An 18,695-nucleotide genomic window follows, 5' to 3' on the forward strand; every position below is an offset into this window, starting at 1 on the left:
AATATATTTAATATGTATTATTTTCTTAATTGTCTATGCCAAAATTCAGGTAAAGATACTTTATCTTAAATATTCTAAGTTGCACGTATATGAAGACGCAGGCGTGAACTAGCAATAGTAAACATAATGATAGATTGTACTGACACTATTTCATATTACTGTTGCACATATGTACATATGTACTAACTCATTATGTATTGTGTCACTTATGCAGTTCCCAATTCTTATGATATATATTTATATATGTATATGTATGTATATAAATATATATAAATATATATAAAAATGTTTTTTTTTTTGTTAAAGAAACTAAAACAACAATAAAAAAAAGGTAATTAAAACAAAAAGTTGTTGGGAGCCAACAACACGCGGTGTTCCCAAGCGGTCCCCATCTAAGTACTAACCGCGCCCGACGCTGCTTAATTTCGGTGATCGGACGAGAACCGATGTATTCAGCGTGGTATGGTCGTTGGCATACTAATTTCCTAGAATTTGCCACTTGAGTACGTTACGTTTCACGTAAGAAAAGTGTCTGCAAATGAGATTAGGACTACAACTGGGGTATCTTTTTTATTCCATCTTTATCACAGTATTCATCGAATATTCTCCGACTCAACTGTTTAACTGTTTCTGCGCCTTTCAATATATTTAATATGTATTATTTTCTTAATTGTCTATGCCAAAATTCAGGTAAAGATACTTTATCTTAAATATTCTAAGTTGCACGTATATGAAGACGCAGGCGTGAACTAGCAATAGTAAACATAATGATAGATTGTACTGACACTATTTCATATTACTGTTGCACATATGTACATATGTACTAACTCATTATGTATTGTGTCACTTATGCAGTTCCCAATTCTTATGATATATATTTATATATGTATATGTATGTATATAAATATATATAAATATATATAAAAATGTTTTTTTTTTTGTTAAAGAAACTAAAACAACAATAAAAAAAAGGTAATTAAAACAAAAAGTTGTTGGGAGCCAACAACACGCGGTGTTCCCAAGCGGTCCCCCATCTAAGTACTAACCGCGCCCGACGCTGCTTAATTTCGGTGATCGGACGAGAACCGATGTATTCAGCGTGGTATGGTCGTTGGCATACTAATTTCCTAGAATTTGCCACTTGAGTACGTTACGTTTCACGTAAGAAAAGTGTCTGCAAATGAGATTAGGACTACAACTGGGGTATCTTTTTTATTCCATCTTTATCACAGTATTCATCGAATATTCTCCGACTCAACTGTTTAACTGTTTCTGCGCCTTTCAATATATTTAATATGTATTATTTTCTTAATTGTCTATGCCAAAATTCAGGTAAAGATACTTTATCTTAAATATTCTAAGTTGCACGTATATGAAGACGCAGGCGTGAACTAGCAATAGTAAACATAATGATAGATTGTACTGACACTATTTCATATTACTGTTGCACATATGTACATATGTACTAACTCATTATGTATTGTGTCACTTATGCAGTTCCCAATTCTTATGATATATATTTATATATGTATATGTATGTATATAAATATATATAAATATATATAAAAATGTTTTTTTTTTGTTAAAGAAACTAAAACAACAATAATAAAAAGGTAATTAAAACAAAAAGTTGTTGGGAGCCAACAACACGCGGTGTTCCCAAGCGGTCCCCCATCTAAGTACTAACCGCGCCCGACGCTGCTTAATTTCGGTGATCGGACGAGAACCGATGTATTCAGCGTGGTATGGTCGTTGGCATACTAATTTCCTAGAATTTGCCACTTGAGTACGTTACGTTTCACGTAAGAAAAGTGTCTGCAAATGAGATTAGGACTACAACTGGGGTATCTTTTTTATTCCATCTTTATCACAGTATTCATCGAATATTCTCCGACTCAACTGTTTAACTGTTTCTGCGCCTTTCAATATATTTAATATGTATTATTTTCTTAATTGTCTATGCCAAAATTCAGGTAAAGATACTTTATCTTAAATATTCTAAGTTGCACGTATATGAAGACGCAGGCGTGAACTAGCAATAGTAAACATAATGATAGATTGTACTGACACTATTTCATATTACTGTTGCACATATGTACATATGTACTAACTCATTATGTATTGTGTCACTTATGCAGTTCCCAATTCTTATGATATATATTTATATATGTATATGTATGTATATAAATATATATAAATATATATAAAAATGTTTTTTTTTTTGTTAAAGAAACTAAAACAACAATAAAAAAAAGGTAATTAAAACAAAAAGTTGTTGGGAGCCAACAACACGCGGTGTTCCCAAGCGGTCCCCCATCTAAGTACTAACCGCGCCCGACGCTGCTTAATTTCGGTGATCGGACGAGAACCGATGTATTCAGCGTGGTATGGTCGTTGGCATACTAATTTCCTAGAATTTGCCACTTGAGTACGTTACGTTTCACGTAAGAAAAGTGTCTGCAAATGAGATTAGGACTACAACTGGGGTATCTTTTTTATTCCATCTTTATCACAGTATTCATCGAATATTCTCCGACTCAACTGTTTAACTGTTTCTGCGCCTTTCAATATATTTAATATGTATTATTTTCTTAATTGTCTATGCCAAAATTCAGGTAAAGATACTTTATCTTAAATATTCTAAGTTGCACGTATATGAAGACGCAGGCGTGAACTAGCAATAGTAAACATAATGATAGATTGTACTGACACTATTTCATATTACTGTTGCACATATGTACATATGTACTAACTCATTATGTATTGTGTCACTTATGCAGTTCCCAATTCTTATGATATATATTTATATATGTATATGTATGTATATAAATATATATAAATATATATAAAAATGTTTTTTTTTTTGTTAAAGAAACTAAAACAACAATAAAAAAAAGGTAATTAAAACAAAAAGTTGTTGGGAGCCAACAACACGCGGTGTTCCCAAGCGGTCCCCCATCTAAGTACTAACCGCGCCCGACGCTGCTTAATTTCGGTGATCGGACGAGAACCGATGTATTCAGCGTGGTATGGTCGTTGGCATACTAATTTCCTAGAATTTGCCACTTGAGTACGTTACGTTTCACGTAAGAAAAGTGTCTGCAAATGAGATTAGGACTACAACTGGGGTATCTTTTTTATTCCATCTTTATCACAGTATTCATCGAATATTCTCCGACTCAACTGTTTAACTGTTTCTGCGCCTTTCAATATATTTAATATGTATTATTTTCTTAATTGTCTATGCCAAAATTCAGGTAAAGATACTTTATCTTAAATATTCTAAGTTGCACGTATATGAAGACGCAGGCGTGAACTAGCAATAGTAAACATAATGATAGATTGTACTGACACTATTTCATATTACTGTTGCACATATGTACATATGTACTAACTCATTATGTATTGTGTCACTTATGCAGTTCCCAATTCTTATGATATATATTTATATATGTATATGTATGTATATAAATATATATAAATATATATAAAAATGTTTTTTTTTTTGTTAAAGAAACTAAAACAACAATAAAAAAAAGGTAATTAAAACAAAAAGTTGTTGGGAGCCAACAACACGCGGTGTTCCCAAGCGGTCCCCCATCTAAGTACTAACCGCGCCCGACGCTGCTTAATTTCGGTGATCGGACGAGAACCGATGTATTCAGCGTGGTATGGTCGTTGGCATACTAATTTCCTAGAATTTGCCACTTGAGTACGTTACGTTTCACGTAAGAAAAGTGTCTGCAAATGAGATTAGGACTACAACTGGGGTATCTTTTTTATTCCATCTTTATCACAGTATTCATCGAATATTCTCCGACTCAACTGTTTAACTGTTTCTGCGCCTTTCAATATATTTAATATGTATTATTTTCTTAATTGTCTATGCCAAAATTCAGGTAAAGATACTTTATCTTAAATATTCTAAGTTGCACGTATATGAAGACGCAGGCGTGAACTAGCAATAGTAAACATAATGATAGATTGTACTGACACTATTTCATATTACTGTTGCACATATGTACATATGTACTAACTCATTATGTATTGTGTCACTTATGCAGTTCCCAATTCTTATGATATATATTTATATATGTATATGTATGTATATAAATATATATAAATATATATAAAAATGTTTTTTTTTTGTTAAAGAAACTAAAACAACAATAATAAAAAGGTAATTAAAACAAAAAGTTGTTGGGAGCCAACAACACGCGGTGTTCCCAAGCGGTCCCCCATCTAAGTACTAACCGCGCCCTTATCCCGACGCTGCTTAATTTCGGTGATCGGACGAGAACCGATGTATTCAGCGTGGTATGGTCGTTGGCATACTAATTTCCTAGAATTTGCCACTTGAGTACGTTACGTTTCACGTAAGAAAAGTGTCTGCAAATGAGATTAGGACTACAACTGGGGTATCTTTTTTATTCCATCTTTATCACAGTATTCATCGAATATTCTCCGACTCAACTGTTTAACTGTTTCTGCGCCTTTCAATATATTTAATATGTATTATTTTCTTAATTGTCTATGCCAAAATTCAGGTAAAGATACTTTATCTTAAATATTCTAAGTTGCACGTATATGAAGACGCAGGCGTGAACTAGCAATAGTAAACATAATGATAGATTGTACTGACACTATTTCATATTACTGTTGCACATATGTACATATGTACTAACTCATTATGTATTGTGTCACTTATGCAGTTCCCAATTCTTATGATATATATTTATATATGTATATGTATGTATATAAATATATATAAAAATGTTTTTTTTTTTGTTAAAGAAACTAAAACAACAATAAAAAAAAGGTAATTAAAACAAAAAGTTGTTGGGAGCCAACAACACGCGGTGTTCCCAAGCGGTCCCCCATCTAAGTACTAACCGCGCCCGACGCTGCTTAATTTCGGTGATCGGACGAGAACCGATGTATTCAGCGTGGTATGGTCGTTGGCATACTAATTTCCTAGAATTTGCCACTTGAGTACGTTACGTTTCACGTAAGAAAAGTGTCTGCAAATGAGATTAGGACTACAACTGGGGTATCTTTTTTATTCCATCTTTATCACAGTATTCATCGAATATTCTCCGACTCAACTGTTTAACTGTTTCTGCGCCTTTCAATATATTTAATATGTATTATTTTCTTAATTGTCTATGCCAAAATTCAGGTAAAGATACTTTATCTTAAATATTCTAAGTTGCACGTATATGAAGACGCAGGCGTGAACTAGCAATAGTAAACATAATGATAGATTGTACTGACACTATTTCATATTACTGTTGCACATATGTACATATGTACTAACTCATTATGTATTGTGTCACTTATGCAGTTCCCAATTCTTATGATATATATTTATATATGTATATGTATGTATATAAATATATATAAATATATATAAAAATGTTTTTTTTTTGTTAAAGAAACTAAAACAACAATAATAAAAAGGTAATTAAAACAAAAAGTTGTTGGGAGCCAACAACACGCGGTGTTCCCAAGCGGTCCCCCATCTAAGTACTAACCGCGCCCTTATCCCGACGCTGCTTAATTTCGGTGATCGGACGAGAACCGATGTATTCAGCGTGGTATGGTCGTTGGCATACTAATTTCCTAGAATTTGCCACTTGAGTACGTTACGTTTCACGTAAGAAAAGTGTCTGCAAATGAGATTAGGACTACAACTGGGGTATCTTTTTTATTCCATCTTTATCACAGTATTCATCGAATATTCTCCGACTCAACTGTTTAACTGTTTCTGCGCCTTTCAATATATTTAATATGTATTATTTTCTTAATTGTCTATGCCAAAATTCAGGTAAAGATACTTTATCTTAAATATTCTAAGTTGCACGTATATGAAGACGCAGGCGTGAACTAGCAATAGTAAACATAATGATAGATTGTACTGACACTATTTCATATTACTGTTGCACATATGTACATATGTACTAACTCATTATGTATTGTGTCACTTATGCAGTTCCCAATTCTTATGATATATATTTATATATGTATATGTATGTATATAAATATATATAAATATATATAAAAATGTTTTTTTTTTTGTTAAAGAAACTAAAACAACAATAAAAAAAAGGTAATTAAAACAAAAAGTTGTTGGGAGCCAACAACACGCGGTGTTCCCAAGCGGTCCCCCATCTAAGTACTAACCGCGCCCGACGCTGCTTAATTTCGGTGATCGGACGAGAACCGATGTATTCAGCGTGGTATGGTCGTTGGCATACTAATTTCCTAGAATTTGCCACTTGAGTACGTTACGTTTCACGTAAGAAAAGTGTCTGCAAATGAGATTAGGACTACAACTGGGGTATCTTTTTTATTCCATCTTTATCACAGTATTCATCGAATATTCTCCGACTCAACTGTTTAACTGTTTCTGCGCCTTTCAATATATTTAATATGTATTATTTTCTTAATTGTCTATGCCAAAATTCAGGTAAAGATACTTTATCTTAAATATTCTAAGTTGCACGTATATGAAGACGCAGGCGTGAACTAGCAATAGTAAACATAATGATAGATTGTACTGACACTATTTCATATTACTGTTGCACATATGTACATATGTACTAACTCATTATGTATTGTGTCACTTATGCAGTTCCCAATTCTTATGATATATATTTATATATGTATATGTATGTATATAAATATATATAAATATATATAAAAATGTTTTTTTTTTTGTTAAAGAAACTAAAACAACAATAAAAAAAAGGTAATTAAAACAAAAAGTTGTTGGGAGCCAACAACACGCGGTGTTCCCAAGCGGTCCCCCATCTAAGTACTAACCGCGCCCGACGCTGCTTAATTTCGGTGATCGGACGAGAACCGATGTATTCAGCGTGGTATGGTCGTTGGCATACTAATTTCCTAGAATTTGCCACTTGAGTACGTTACGTTTCACGTAAGAAAAGTGTCTGCAAATGAGATTAGGACTACAACTGGGGTATCTTTTTTATTCCATCTTTATCACAGTATTCATCGAATATTCTCCGACTCAACTGTTTAACTGTTTCTGCGCCTTTCAATATATTTAATATGTATTATTTTCTTAATTGTCTATGCCAAAATTCAGGTAAAGATACTTTATCTTAAATATTCTAAGTTGCACGTATATGAAGACGCAGGCGTGAACTAGCAATAGTAAACATAATGATAGATTGTACTGACACTATTTCATATTACTGTTGCACATATGTACATATGTACTAACTCATTATGTATTGTGTCACTTATGCAGTTCCCAATTCTTATGATATATATTTATATATGTATATGTATGTATATAAATATATATAAATATATATAAAAATGTTTTTTTTTTTGTTAAAGAAACTAAAACAACAATAAAAAAAAGGTAATTAAAACAAAAAGTTGTTGGGAGCCAACAACACGCGGTGTTCCCAAGCGGTCCCCCATCTAAGTACTAACCGCGCCCGACGCTGCTTAATTTCGGTGATCGGACGAGAACCGATGTATTCAGCGTGGTATGGTCGTTGGCATACTAATTTCCTAGAATTTGCCACTTGAGTACGTTACGTTTCACGTAAGAAAAGTGTCTGCAAATGAGATTAGGACTACAACTGGGGTATCTTTTTTATTCCATCTTTATCACAGTATTCATCGAATATTCTCCGACTCAACTGTTTAACTGTTTCTGCGCCTTTCAATATATTTAATATGTATTATTTTCTTAATTGTCTATGCCAAAATTCAGGTAAAGATACTTTATCTTAAATATTCTAAGTTGCACGTATATGAAGACGCAGGCGTGAACTAGCAATAGTAAACATAATGATAGATTGTACTGACACTATTTCATATTACTGTTGCACATATGTACATATGTACTAACTCATTATGTATTGTGTCACTTATGCAGTTCCCAATTCTTATGATATATATTTATATATGTATATGTATGTATATAAATATATATAAATATATATAAAAATGTTTTTTTTTTGTTAAAGAAACTAAAACAACAATAATAAAAAGGTAATTAAAACAAAAAGTTGTTGGGAGCCAACAACACGCGGTGTTCCCAAGCGGTCCCCCATCTAAGTACTAACCGCGCCCTTATCCCGACGCTGCTTAATTTCGGTGATCGGACGAGAACCGATGTATTCAGCGTGGTATGGTCGTTGGCATACTAATTTCCTAGAATTTGCCACTTGAGTACGTTACGTTTCACGTAAGAAAAGTGTCTGCAAATGAGATTAGGACTACAACTGGGGTATCTTTTTTATTCCATCTTTATCACAGTATTCATCGAATATTCTCCGACTCAACTGTTTAACTGTTTCTGCGCCTTTCAATATATTTAATATGTATTATTTTCTTAATTGTCTATGCCAAAATTCAGGTAAAGATACTTTATCTTAAATATTCTAAGTTGCACGTATATGAAGACGCAGGCGTGAACTAGCAATAGTAAACATAATGATAGATTGTACTGACACTATTTCATATTACTGTTGCACATATGTACATATGTACTAACTCATTATGTATTGTGTCACTTATGCAGTTCCCAATTCTTATGATATATATTTATATATGTATATGTATGTATCTAAATATATATAAATATATATAAATATATATAAAAATGTTTTTTTTTTGTTAAAGAAACTAAAACAACAATAATAAAAAGGTAATTAAAACAAAAAGTTGTTGGGAGCCAACAACACGCGGTGTTCCCAAGCGGTCCCCCATCTAAGTACTAACCGCGCCCTTATCCCGACGCTGCTTAATTTCGGTGATCGGACGAGAACCGATGTATTCAGCGTGGTATGGTCGTTGGCATACTAATTTCCTAGAATTTGCCACTTGAGTACGTTACGTTTCACGTAAGAAAAGTGTCTGCAAATGAGATTAGGACTACAACTGGGGTATCTTTTTTATTCCATCTTTATCACAGTATTCATCGAATATTCTCCGACTCAACTGTTTAACTGTTTCTGCGCCTTTCAATATATTTAATATGTATTATTTTCTTAATTGTCTATGCCAAAATTCAGGTAAAGATACTTTATCTTAAATATTCTAAGTTGCACGTATATGAAGACGCAGGCGTGAACTAGCAATAGTAAACATAATGATAGATTGTACTGACACTATTTCATATTACTGTTGCACATATGTACATATGTACTAACTCATTATGTATTGTGTCACTTATGCAGTTCCCAATTCTTATGATATATATTTATATATGTATATGTATGTATATAAATATATATAAATATATATAAAAATGTTTTTTTTTTTGTTAAAGAAACTAAAACAACAATAAAAAAAAGGTAATTAAAACAAAAAGTTGTTGGGAGCCAACAACACGCGGTGTTCCCAAGCGGTCCCCCATCTAAGTACTAACCGCGCCCGACGCTGCTTAATTTCGGTGATCGGACGAGAACCGATGTATTCAGCGTGGTATGGTCGTTGGCATACTAATTTCCTAGAATTTGCCACTTGAGTACGTTACGTTTCACGTAAGAAAAGTGTCTGCAAATGAGATTAGGACTACAACTGGGGTATCTTTTTTATTCCATCTTTATCACAGTATTCATCGAATATTCTCCGACTCAACTGTTTAACTGTTTCTGCGCCTTTCAATATATTTAATATGTATTATTTTCTTAATTGTCTATGCCAAAATTCAGGTAAAGATACTTTATCTTAAATATTCTAAGTTGCACGTATATGAAGACGCAGGCGTGAACTAGCAATAGTAAACATAATGATAGATTGTACTGACACTATTTCATATTACTGTTGCACATATGTACATATGTACTAACTCATTATGTATTGTGTCACTTATGCAGTTCCCAATTCTTATGATATATATTTATATATGTATATGTATGTATATAAATATATATAAATATATATAAAAATGTTTTTTTTTTGTTAAAGAAACTAAAACAACAATAATAAAAAGGTAATTAAAACAAAAAGTTGTTGGGAGCCAACAACACGCGGTGTTCCCAAGCGGTCCCCCATCTAAGTACTAACCGCGCCCTTATCCCGACGCTGCTTAATTTCGGTGATCGGACGAGAACCGATGTATTCAGCGTGGTATGGTCGTTGGCATACTAATTTCCTAGAATTTGCCACTTGAGTACGTTACGTTTCACGTAAGAAAAGTGTCTGCAAATGAGATTAGGACTACAACTGGGGTATCTTTTTTATTCCATCTTTATCACAGTATTCATCGAATATTCTCCGACTCAACTGTTTAACTGTTTCTGCGCCTTTCAATATATTTAATATGTATTATTTTCTTAATTGTCTATGCCAAAATTCAGGTAAAGATACTTTATCTTAAATATTCTAAGTTGCACGTATATGAAGACGCAGGCGTGAACTAGCAATAGTAAACATAATGATAGATTGTACTGACACTATTTCATATTACTGTTGCACATATGTACATATGTACTAACTCATTATGTATTGTGTCACTTATGCAGTTCCCAATTCTTATGATATATATTTATATATGTATATGTATGTATATAAATATATATAAATATATATAAAAATGTTTTTTTTTTGTTAAAGAAACTAAAACAACAATAATAAAAAGGTAATTAAAACAAAAAGTTGTTGGGAGCCAACAACACGCGGTGTTCCCAAGCGGTCCCCCATCTAAGTACTAACCGCGCCCTTATCCCGACGCTGCTTAATTTCGGTGATCGGACGAGAACCGATGTATTCAGCGTGGTATGGTCGTTGGCATACTAATTTCCTAGAATTTGCCACTTGAGTACGTTACGTTTCACGTAAGAAAAGTGTCTGCAAATGAGATTAGGACTACAACTGGGGTATCTTTTTTATTCCATCTTTATCACAGTATTCATCGAATATTCTCCGACTCAACTGTTTAACTGTTTCTGCGCCTTTCAATATATTTAATATGTATTATTTTCTTAATTGTCTATGCCAAAATTCAGGTAAAGATACTTTATCTTAAATATTCTAAGTTGCACGTATATGAAGACGCAGGCGTGAACTAGCAATAGTAAACATAATGATAGATTGTACTGACACTATTTCATATTACTGTTGCACATATGTACATATGTACTAACTCATTATGTATTGTGTCACTTATGCAGTTCCCAATTCTTATGATATATATTTATATATGTATATGTATGTATCTAAATATATATAAATATATATAAATATATATAAAAATGTTTTTTTTTTGTTAAAGAAACTAAAACAACAATAATAAAAAGGTAATTAAAACAAAAAGTTGTTGGGAGCCAACAACACGCGGTGTTCCCAAGCGGTCCCCCATCTAAGTACTAACCGCGCCCGACGCTGCTTAATTTCGGTGATCGGACGAGAACCGATGTATTCAGCGTGGTATGGTCGTTGGCATACTAATTTCCTAGAATTTGCCACTTGAGTACGTTACGTTTCACGTAAGAAAAGTGTCTGCAAATGAGATTAGGACTACAACTGGGGTATCTTTTTTATTCCATCTTTATCACAGTATTCATCGAATATTCTCCGACTCAACTGTTTAACTGTTAAACTGTTTCTGCGCCTTTCAATATATTTAATATGTATTATTTTCTTAATTGTCTATGCCAAAATTCAGGTAAAGATACTTTATCTTAAATATTCTAAGTTGCACGTATATGAAGACGCAGGCGTGAACTAGCAATAGTAAACATAATGATAGATTGTACTGACACTATTTCATATTACTGTTGCACATATGTACATATGTACTAACTCATTATGTATTGTGTCACTTATGCAGTTCCCAATTCTTATGATATATATTTATATATGTATATGTATGTATATAAATATATATAAATATATATAAAAATGTTTTTTTTTTTGTTAAAGAAACTAAAACAACAATAAAAAAAAGGTAATTAAAACAAAAAGTTGTTGGGAGCCAACAACACGCGGTGTTCCCAAGCGGTCCCCCATCTAAGTACTAACCGCGCCCTTATCCCGACGCTGCTTAATTTCGGTGATCGGACGAGAACCGATGTATTCAGCGTGGTATGGTCGTTGGCATACTAATTTCCTAGAATTTGCCACTTGAGTACGTTACGTTTCACGTAAGAAAAGTGTCTGCAAATGAGATTAGGACTACAACTGGGGTATCTTTTTTATTCCATCTTTATCACAGTATTCATCGAATATTCTCCGACTCAACTGTTTAACTGTTTCTGCGCCTTTCAATATATTTAATATGTATTATTTTCTTAATTGTCTATGCCAAAATTCAGGTAAAGATACTTTATCTTAAATATTCTAAGTTGCACGTATATGAAGACGCAGGCGTGAACTAGCAATAGTAAACATAATGATAGATTGTACTGACACTATTTCATATTACTGTTGCACATATGTACATATGTACTAACTCATTATGTATTGTGTCACTTATGCAGTTCCCAATTCTTATGATATATATTTATATATGTATATGTATGTATATAAATATATATAAATATATATAAAAATGTTTTTTTTTTGTTAAAGAAACTAAAACAACAATAATAAAAAGGTAATTAAAACAAAAAGTTGTTGGGAGCCAACAACACGCGGTGTTCCCAAGCGGTCCCCCATCTAAGTACTAACCGCGCCCTTATCCCGACGCTGCTTAATTTCGGTGATCGGACGAGAACCGATGTATTCAGCGTGGTATGGTCGTTGGCATACTAATTTCCTAGAATTTGCCACTTGAGTACGTTACGTTTCACGTAAGAAAAGTGTCTGCAAATGAGATTAGGACTACAACTGGGGTATCTTTTTTATTCCATCTTTATCACAGTATTCATCGAATATTCTCCGACTCAACTGTTTAACTGTTTCTGCGCCTTTCAATATATTTAATATGTATTATTTTCTTAATTGTCTATGCCAAAATTCAGGTAAAGATACTTTATCTTAAATATTCTAAGTTGCACGTATATGAAGACGCAGGCGTGAACTAGCAATAGTAAACATAATGATAGATTGTACTGACACTATTTCATATTACTGTTGCACATATGTACATATGTACTAACTCATTATGTATTGTGTCACTTATGCAGTTCCCAATTCTTATGATATATATTTATATATGTATATGTATGTATATAAATATATATAAATATATATAAAAATGTTTTTTTTTTGTTAAAGAAACTAAAACAACAATAATAAAAAGGTAATTAAAACAAAAAGTTGTTGGGAGCCAACAACACGCGGTGTTCCCAAGCGGTCCCCCATCTAAGTACTAACCGCGCCCGACGCTGCTTAATTTCGGTGATCGGACGAGAACCGATGTATTCAGCGTGGTATGGTCGTTGGCATACTAATTTCCTAGAATTTGCCACTTGAGTACGTTACGTTTCACGTAAGAAAAGTGTCTGCAAATGAGATTAGGACTACAACTGGGGTATCTTTTTTATTCCATCTTTATCACAGTATTCATCGAATATTCTCCGACTCAACTGTTTAACTGTTTCTGCGCCTTTCAATATATTTAATATGTATTATTTTCTTAATTGTCTATGCCAAAATTCAGGTAAAGATACTTTATCTTAAATATTCTAAGTTGCACGTATATGAAGACGCAGGCGTGAACTAGCAATAGTAAACATAATGATAGATTGTACTGACACTATTTCATATTACTGTTGCACATATGTACATATGTACTAACTCATTATGTATTGTGTCACTTATGCAGTTCCCAATTCTTATGATATATATTTATATATGTATATGTATGTATATAAATATATATAAATATATATAAAAATGTTTTTTTTTTTGTTAAAGAAACTAAAACAACAATAAAAAAAAGGTAATTAAAACAAAAAGTTGTTGGGAGCCAACAACACGCGGTGTTCCCAAGCGGTCCCCCATCTAAGTACTAACCGCGCCCGACGCTGCTTAATTTCGGTGATCGGACGAGAACCGATGTATTCAGCGTGGTATGGTCGTTGGCATACTAATTTCCTAGAATTTGCCACTTGAGTACGTTACGTTTCACGTAAGAAAAGTGTCTGCAAATGAGATTAGGACTACAACTGGGGTATCTTTTTTATTCCATCTTTATCACAGTATTCATCGAATATTCTCCGACTCAACTGTTTAACTGTTAAACTGTTTCTGCGCCTTTCAATATATTTAATATGTATTATTTTCTTAATTGTCTATGCCAAAATTCAGGTAAAGATACTTTATCTTAAATATTCTAAGTTGCACGTATATGAAGACGCAGGCGTGAACTAGCAATAGTAAACATAATGATAGATTGTACTGACACTATTTCATATTACTGTTGCACATATGTACATATGTACTAACTCATTATGTATTGTGTCACTTATGCAGTTCCCAATTCTTATGATATATATTTATATATGTATATGTATGTATATAAATATATATAAATATATATAAAAATGTTTTTTTTTTTGTTAAAGAAACTAAAACAACAATAAAAAAAAGGTAATTAAAACAAAAAGTTGTTGGGAGCCAACAACACGCGGTGTTCCCAAGCGGTCCCCCATCTAAGTACTAACCGCGCCCTTATCCCGACGCTGCTTAATTTCGGTGATCGGACGAGAACCGATGTATTCAGCGTGGTATGGTCGTTGGCATACTAATTTCCTAGAATTTGCCACTTGAGTACGTTACGTTTCACGTAAGAAAAGTGTCTGCAAATGAGATTAGGACTACAACTGGGGTATCTTTTTTATTCCATCTTTATCACAGTATTCATCGAATATTCTCCGACTCAACTGTTTAACTGTTTCTGCGCCTTTCAATATATTTAATATGTATTATTTTCTTAATTGTCTATGCCAAAATTCAGGTAAAGATACTTTATCTTAAATATTCTAAGTTGCACGTATATGAAGACGCAGGCGTGAACTAGCAATAGTAAACATAATGATAGATTGTACTGACACTATTTCATATTACTGTTGCACATATGTACATATGTACTAACTCATTATGTATTGTGTCACTTATGCAGTTCCCAATTCTTATGATATATATTTATATATGTATATGTATGTATATAAATATATATAAATATATATAAAAATGTTTTTTTTTTGTTAAAGAAACTAAAACAACAATAATAAAAAGGTAATTAAAACAAAAAGTTGTTGGGAGCCAACAACACGCGGTGTTCCCAAGCGGTCCCCCATCTAAGTACTAACCGCGCCCTTATCCCGACGCTGCTTAATTTCGGTGATCGGACGAGAACCGATGTATTCAGCGTGGTATGGTCGTTGGCATACTAATTTCCTAGAATTTGCCACTTGAGTACGTTACGTTTCACGTAAGAAAAGTGTCTGCAAATGAGATTAGGACTACAACTGGGGTATCTTTTTTATTCCATCTTTATCACAGTATTCATCGAATATTCTCCGACTCAACTGTTTAACTGTTTCTGCGCCTTTCAATATATTTAATATGTATTATTTTCTTAATTGTCTATGCCAAAATTCAGGTAAAGATACTTTATCTTAAATATTCTAAGTTGCACGTATATGAAGACGCAGGCGTGAACTAGCAATAGTAAACATAATGATAGATTGTACTGACACTATTTCATATTACTGTTGCACATATGTACATATGTACTAACTCATTATGTATTGTGTCACTTATGCAGTTCCCAATTCTTATGATATATATTTATATATGTATATGTATGTATATAAATATATATAAATATATATAAAAATGTTTTTTTTTTGTTAAAGAAACTAAAACAACAATAATAAAAAGGTAATTAAAACAAAAAGTTGTTGGGAGCCAACAACACGCGGTGTTCCCAAGCGGTCCCCCATCTAAGTACTAACCGCGCCCTTATCCCGACGCTGCTTAATTTCGGTGATCGGACGAGAACCGATGTATTCAGCGTGGTATGGTCGTTGGCATACTAATTTCCTAGAATTTGCCACTTGAGTACGTTACGTTTCACGTAAGAAAAGTGTCTGCAAATGAGATTAGGACTACAACTGGGGTATCTTTTTTATTCCATCTTTATCACAGTATTCATCGAATATTCTCCGACTCAACTGTTTAACTGTTTCTGCGCCTTTCAATATATTTAATATGTATTATTTTCTTAATTGTCTATGCCAAAATTCAGGTAAAGATACTTTATCTTAAATATTCTAAGTTGCACGTATATGAAGACGCAGGCGTGAACTAGCAATAGTAAACATAATGATAGATTGTACTGACACTATTTCATATTACTGTTGCACATATGTACATATGTACTAACTCATTATGTATTGTGTCACTTATGCAGTTCCCAATTCTTATGATATATATTTATATATGTATATGTATGTATCTAAATATATATAAATATATATAAATATATATAAAAATGTTTTTTTTTTGTTAAAGAAACTAAAACAACAATAATAAAAAGGTAATTAAAACAAAAAGTTGTTGGGAGCCAACAACACGCGGTGTTCCCAAGCGGTCCCCCATCTAAGTACTAACCGCGCCCTTATCCCGACGCTGCTTAATTTCGGTGATCGGACGAGAACCGATGTATTCAGCGTGGTATGGTCGTTGGCATACTAATTTCCTAGAATTTGCCACTTGAGTACGTTACGTTTCACGTAAGAAAAGTGTCTGCAAATGAGATTAGGACTACAACTGGGGTATCTTTTTTATTCCATCTTTATCACAGTATTCATCGAATATTCTCCGACTCAACTGTTTAACTGTTTCTGCGCCTTTCAATATATTTAATATGTATTATTTTCTTAATTGTCTATGCCAAAATTCAGGTAAAGATACTTTATCTTAAATATTCTAAGTTGCACGTATATGAAGACGCAGGCGTGAACTAGCAATAGTAAACATAATGATAGATTGTACTGACACTATTTCATATTACTGTTGCACATATGTACATATGTACTAACTCATTATGTATTGTGTCACTTATGCAGTTCCCAATTCTTATGATATATATTTATATATGTATATGTATGTATATAAATATATATAAATATATATAAAAATGTTTTTTTTTTTGTTAAAGAAACTAAAACAACAATAAAAAAAAGGTAATTAAAACAAAAAGTTGTTGGGAGCCAACAACACGCGGTGTTCCCAAGCGGTCCCCCATCTAAGTACTAACCGCGCCCGACGCTGCTTAATTTCGGTGATCGGACGAGAACCGATGTATTCAGCGTGGTATGGTCGTTGGCATACTAATTTCCTAGAATTTGCCACTTGAGTACGTTACGTTTCACGTAAGAAAAGTGTCTGCAAATGAGATTAGGACTACAACTGGGGTATCTTTTTTATTCCATCTTTATCACAGTATTCATCGAATATTCTCCGACTCAACTGTTTAACTGTTTCTGCGCCTTTCAATATATTTAATATGTATTATTTTCTTAATTGTCTATGCCAAAATTCAGGTAAAGATACTTTATCTTAAATATTCTAAGTTGCACGTATATGAAGACGCAGGCGTGAACTAGCAATAGTAAACATAATGATAGATTGTACTGACACTATTTCATATTACTGTTGCACATATGTACATATGTACTAACTCATTATGTATTGTGTCACTTATGCAGTTCCCAATTCTTATGATATATATTTATATATGTATATGTATGTATATAAATATATATAAATATATATAAAAATGTTTTTTTTTTGTTAAAGAAACTAAAACAACAATAATAAAAAGGTAATTAAAACAAAAAGTTGTTGGGAGCCAACAACACGCGGTGTTCCCAAGCGGTCCCCCATCTAAGTACTAACCGCGCCCTTATCCCGACGCTGCTTAATTTCGGTGATCGGACGAGAACCGATGTATTCAGCGTGGTATGGTCGTTGGCATACTAATTTCCTAGAATTTGCCACTTGAGTACGTTACGTTTCACGTAAGAAAAGTGTCTGCAAATGAGATTAGGACTACAACTGGGGTATCTTTTTTATTCCATCTTTATCACAGTATTCATCGAATATTCTCCGACTCAACTGTTTAACTGTTTCTGCGCCTTTCAATATATTTAATATGTATTATTTTCTTAATTGTCTATGCCAAAATTCAGGTAAAGATACTTTATCTTAAATATTCTAAGTTGCACGTATATGAAGACGCAGGCGTGAACTAGCAATAGTAAACATAATGATAGATTGTACTGACACTATTTCATATTACTGTTGCACATATGTACATATGTACTAACTCATTATGTATTGTGTCACTTATGCAGTTCCCAATTCTTATGATATATATTTATATATGTATATGTATGTATATAAATATATATAAATATATATAAAAATGTTTTTTTTTTGTTAAAGAAACTAAAACAACAATAATAAAAAGGTAATTAAAACAAAAAGTTGTTGGGAGCCAACAACACGCGGTGTTCCCAAGCGGTCCCCCATCTAAGTACTAACCGCGCCCTTATCCCGACGCTGCTTAATTTCGGTGATCGGACGAGAACCGATGTATTCAGCGTGGTATGGTCGTTGGCATACTAATTTCCTAGAATTTGCCACTTGAGTACGTTACGTTTCACGTAAGAAAAGTGTCTGCAAATGAGATTAGGACTACAACTGGGGTATCTTTTTTATTCCATCTTTATCACAGTATTCATCGA

General features: G+C 32.9%; 1 protein-coding gene, 15 non-coding genes and 14 pseudogenes across 16 annotated transcripts in view; 1 reads left to right on the top strand and 29 right to left on the bottom strand.

The window, feature by feature from the left end:
- mib2 (mind bomb 2) overlaps positions 1-18,695 on the top strand; it is a 260,282-nt gene that overhangs the window by 24,985 nt on the left and 216,602 nt on the right. The window lies entirely within an intron of this gene.
- On the bottom strand, positions 357-474 carry LOC138856538 (5S ribosomal RNA). Its single transcript, XR_011395754.1, has one exon. It is a non-coding gene; the product is annotated as a 5S ribosomal RNA (ribosomal RNA).
- LOC138856638 (5S ribosomal RNA) lies at positions 998-1,116 on the bottom strand. Its single transcript, XR_011395765.1, has one exon. It is a non-coding gene; the product is annotated as a 5S ribosomal RNA (ribosomal RNA).
- On the bottom strand, positions 1,639-1,757 carry LOC138856649 (5S ribosomal RNA). Its single transcript, XR_011395766.1, has one exon. It is a non-coding gene; the product is annotated as a 5S ribosomal RNA (ribosomal RNA).
- LOC138856660 (5S ribosomal RNA) lies at positions 2,281-2,399 on the bottom strand. Its single transcript, XR_011395767.1, has one exon. It is a non-coding gene; the product is annotated as a 5S ribosomal RNA (ribosomal RNA).
- LOC138856671 (5S ribosomal RNA) lies at positions 2,923-3,041 on the bottom strand. Its single transcript, XR_011395768.1, has one exon. It is a non-coding gene; the product is annotated as a 5S ribosomal RNA (ribosomal RNA).
- Positions 3,565-3,683, bottom strand: LOC138856682 (5S ribosomal RNA). Its single transcript, XR_011395769.1, has one exon. It is a non-coding gene; the product is annotated as a 5S ribosomal RNA (ribosomal RNA).
- Positions 4,206-4,331, bottom strand: LOC138856556 (5S ribosomal RNA; annotated as a pseudogene).
- Positions 4,845-4,963, bottom strand: LOC138856694 (5S ribosomal RNA). The gene has a single exon (XR_011395770.1). It is a non-coding gene; the product is annotated as a 5S ribosomal RNA (ribosomal RNA).
- On the bottom strand, positions 5,486-5,611 carry LOC138856557 (5S ribosomal RNA; annotated as a pseudogene).
- LOC138856706 (5S ribosomal RNA) lies at positions 6,135-6,253 on the bottom strand. Its single transcript, XR_011395773.1, has one exon. It is a non-coding gene; the product is annotated as a 5S ribosomal RNA (ribosomal RNA).
- On the bottom strand, positions 6,777-6,895 carry LOC138856717 (5S ribosomal RNA). The gene has a single exon (XR_011395774.1). It is a non-coding gene; the product is annotated as a 5S ribosomal RNA (ribosomal RNA).
- Positions 7,419-7,537, bottom strand: LOC138856728 (5S ribosomal RNA). Its single transcript, XR_011395775.1, has one exon. It is a non-coding gene; the product is annotated as a 5S ribosomal RNA (ribosomal RNA).
- On the bottom strand, positions 8,060-8,185 carry LOC138856558 (5S ribosomal RNA; annotated as a pseudogene).
- LOC138856560 (5S ribosomal RNA) lies at positions 8,718-8,843 on the bottom strand (annotated as a pseudogene).
- On the bottom strand, positions 9,367-9,485 carry LOC138856739 (5S ribosomal RNA). Its single transcript, XR_011395776.1, has one exon. It is a non-coding gene; the product is annotated as a 5S ribosomal RNA (ribosomal RNA).
- LOC138856561 (5S ribosomal RNA) lies at positions 10,008-10,133 on the bottom strand (annotated as a pseudogene).
- Positions 10,656-10,781, bottom strand: LOC138856562 (5S ribosomal RNA; annotated as a pseudogene).
- Positions 11,314-11,432, bottom strand: LOC138856750 (5S ribosomal RNA). Its single transcript, XR_011395777.1, has one exon. It is a non-coding gene; the product is annotated as a 5S ribosomal RNA (ribosomal RNA).
- Positions 11,964-12,089, bottom strand: LOC138856563 (5S ribosomal RNA; annotated as a pseudogene).
- LOC138856564 (5S ribosomal RNA) lies at positions 12,612-12,737 on the bottom strand (annotated as a pseudogene).
- On the bottom strand, positions 13,260-13,378 carry LOC138856761 (5S ribosomal RNA). Its single transcript, XR_011395778.1, has one exon. It is a non-coding gene; the product is annotated as a 5S ribosomal RNA (ribosomal RNA).
- On the bottom strand, positions 13,902-14,020 carry LOC138856773 (5S ribosomal RNA). Its single transcript, XR_011395779.1, has one exon. It is a non-coding gene; the product is annotated as a 5S ribosomal RNA (ribosomal RNA).
- LOC138856565 (5S ribosomal RNA) lies at positions 14,552-14,677 on the bottom strand (annotated as a pseudogene).
- LOC138856566 (5S ribosomal RNA) lies at positions 15,200-15,325 on the bottom strand (annotated as a pseudogene).
- On the bottom strand, positions 15,848-15,973 carry LOC138856567 (5S ribosomal RNA; annotated as a pseudogene).
- LOC138856568 (5S ribosomal RNA) lies at positions 16,506-16,631 on the bottom strand (annotated as a pseudogene).
- Positions 17,155-17,273, bottom strand: LOC138856784 (5S ribosomal RNA). Its single transcript, XR_011395780.1, has one exon. It is a non-coding gene; the product is annotated as a 5S ribosomal RNA (ribosomal RNA).
- On the bottom strand, positions 17,796-17,921 carry LOC138856569 (5S ribosomal RNA; annotated as a pseudogene).
- LOC138856571 (5S ribosomal RNA) lies at positions 18,444-18,569 on the bottom strand (annotated as a pseudogene).

Source organism: Bactrocera oleae, chromosome 3 (assembly GCF_042242935.1).
Source record: "Bactrocera oleae isolate idBacOlea1 chromosome 3, idBacOlea1, whole genome shotgun sequence".
In the NCBI taxonomy this organism is placed as follows: Eukaryota; Metazoa; Arthropoda; class Insecta; order Diptera; family Tephritidae; genus Bactrocera; species Bactrocera oleae.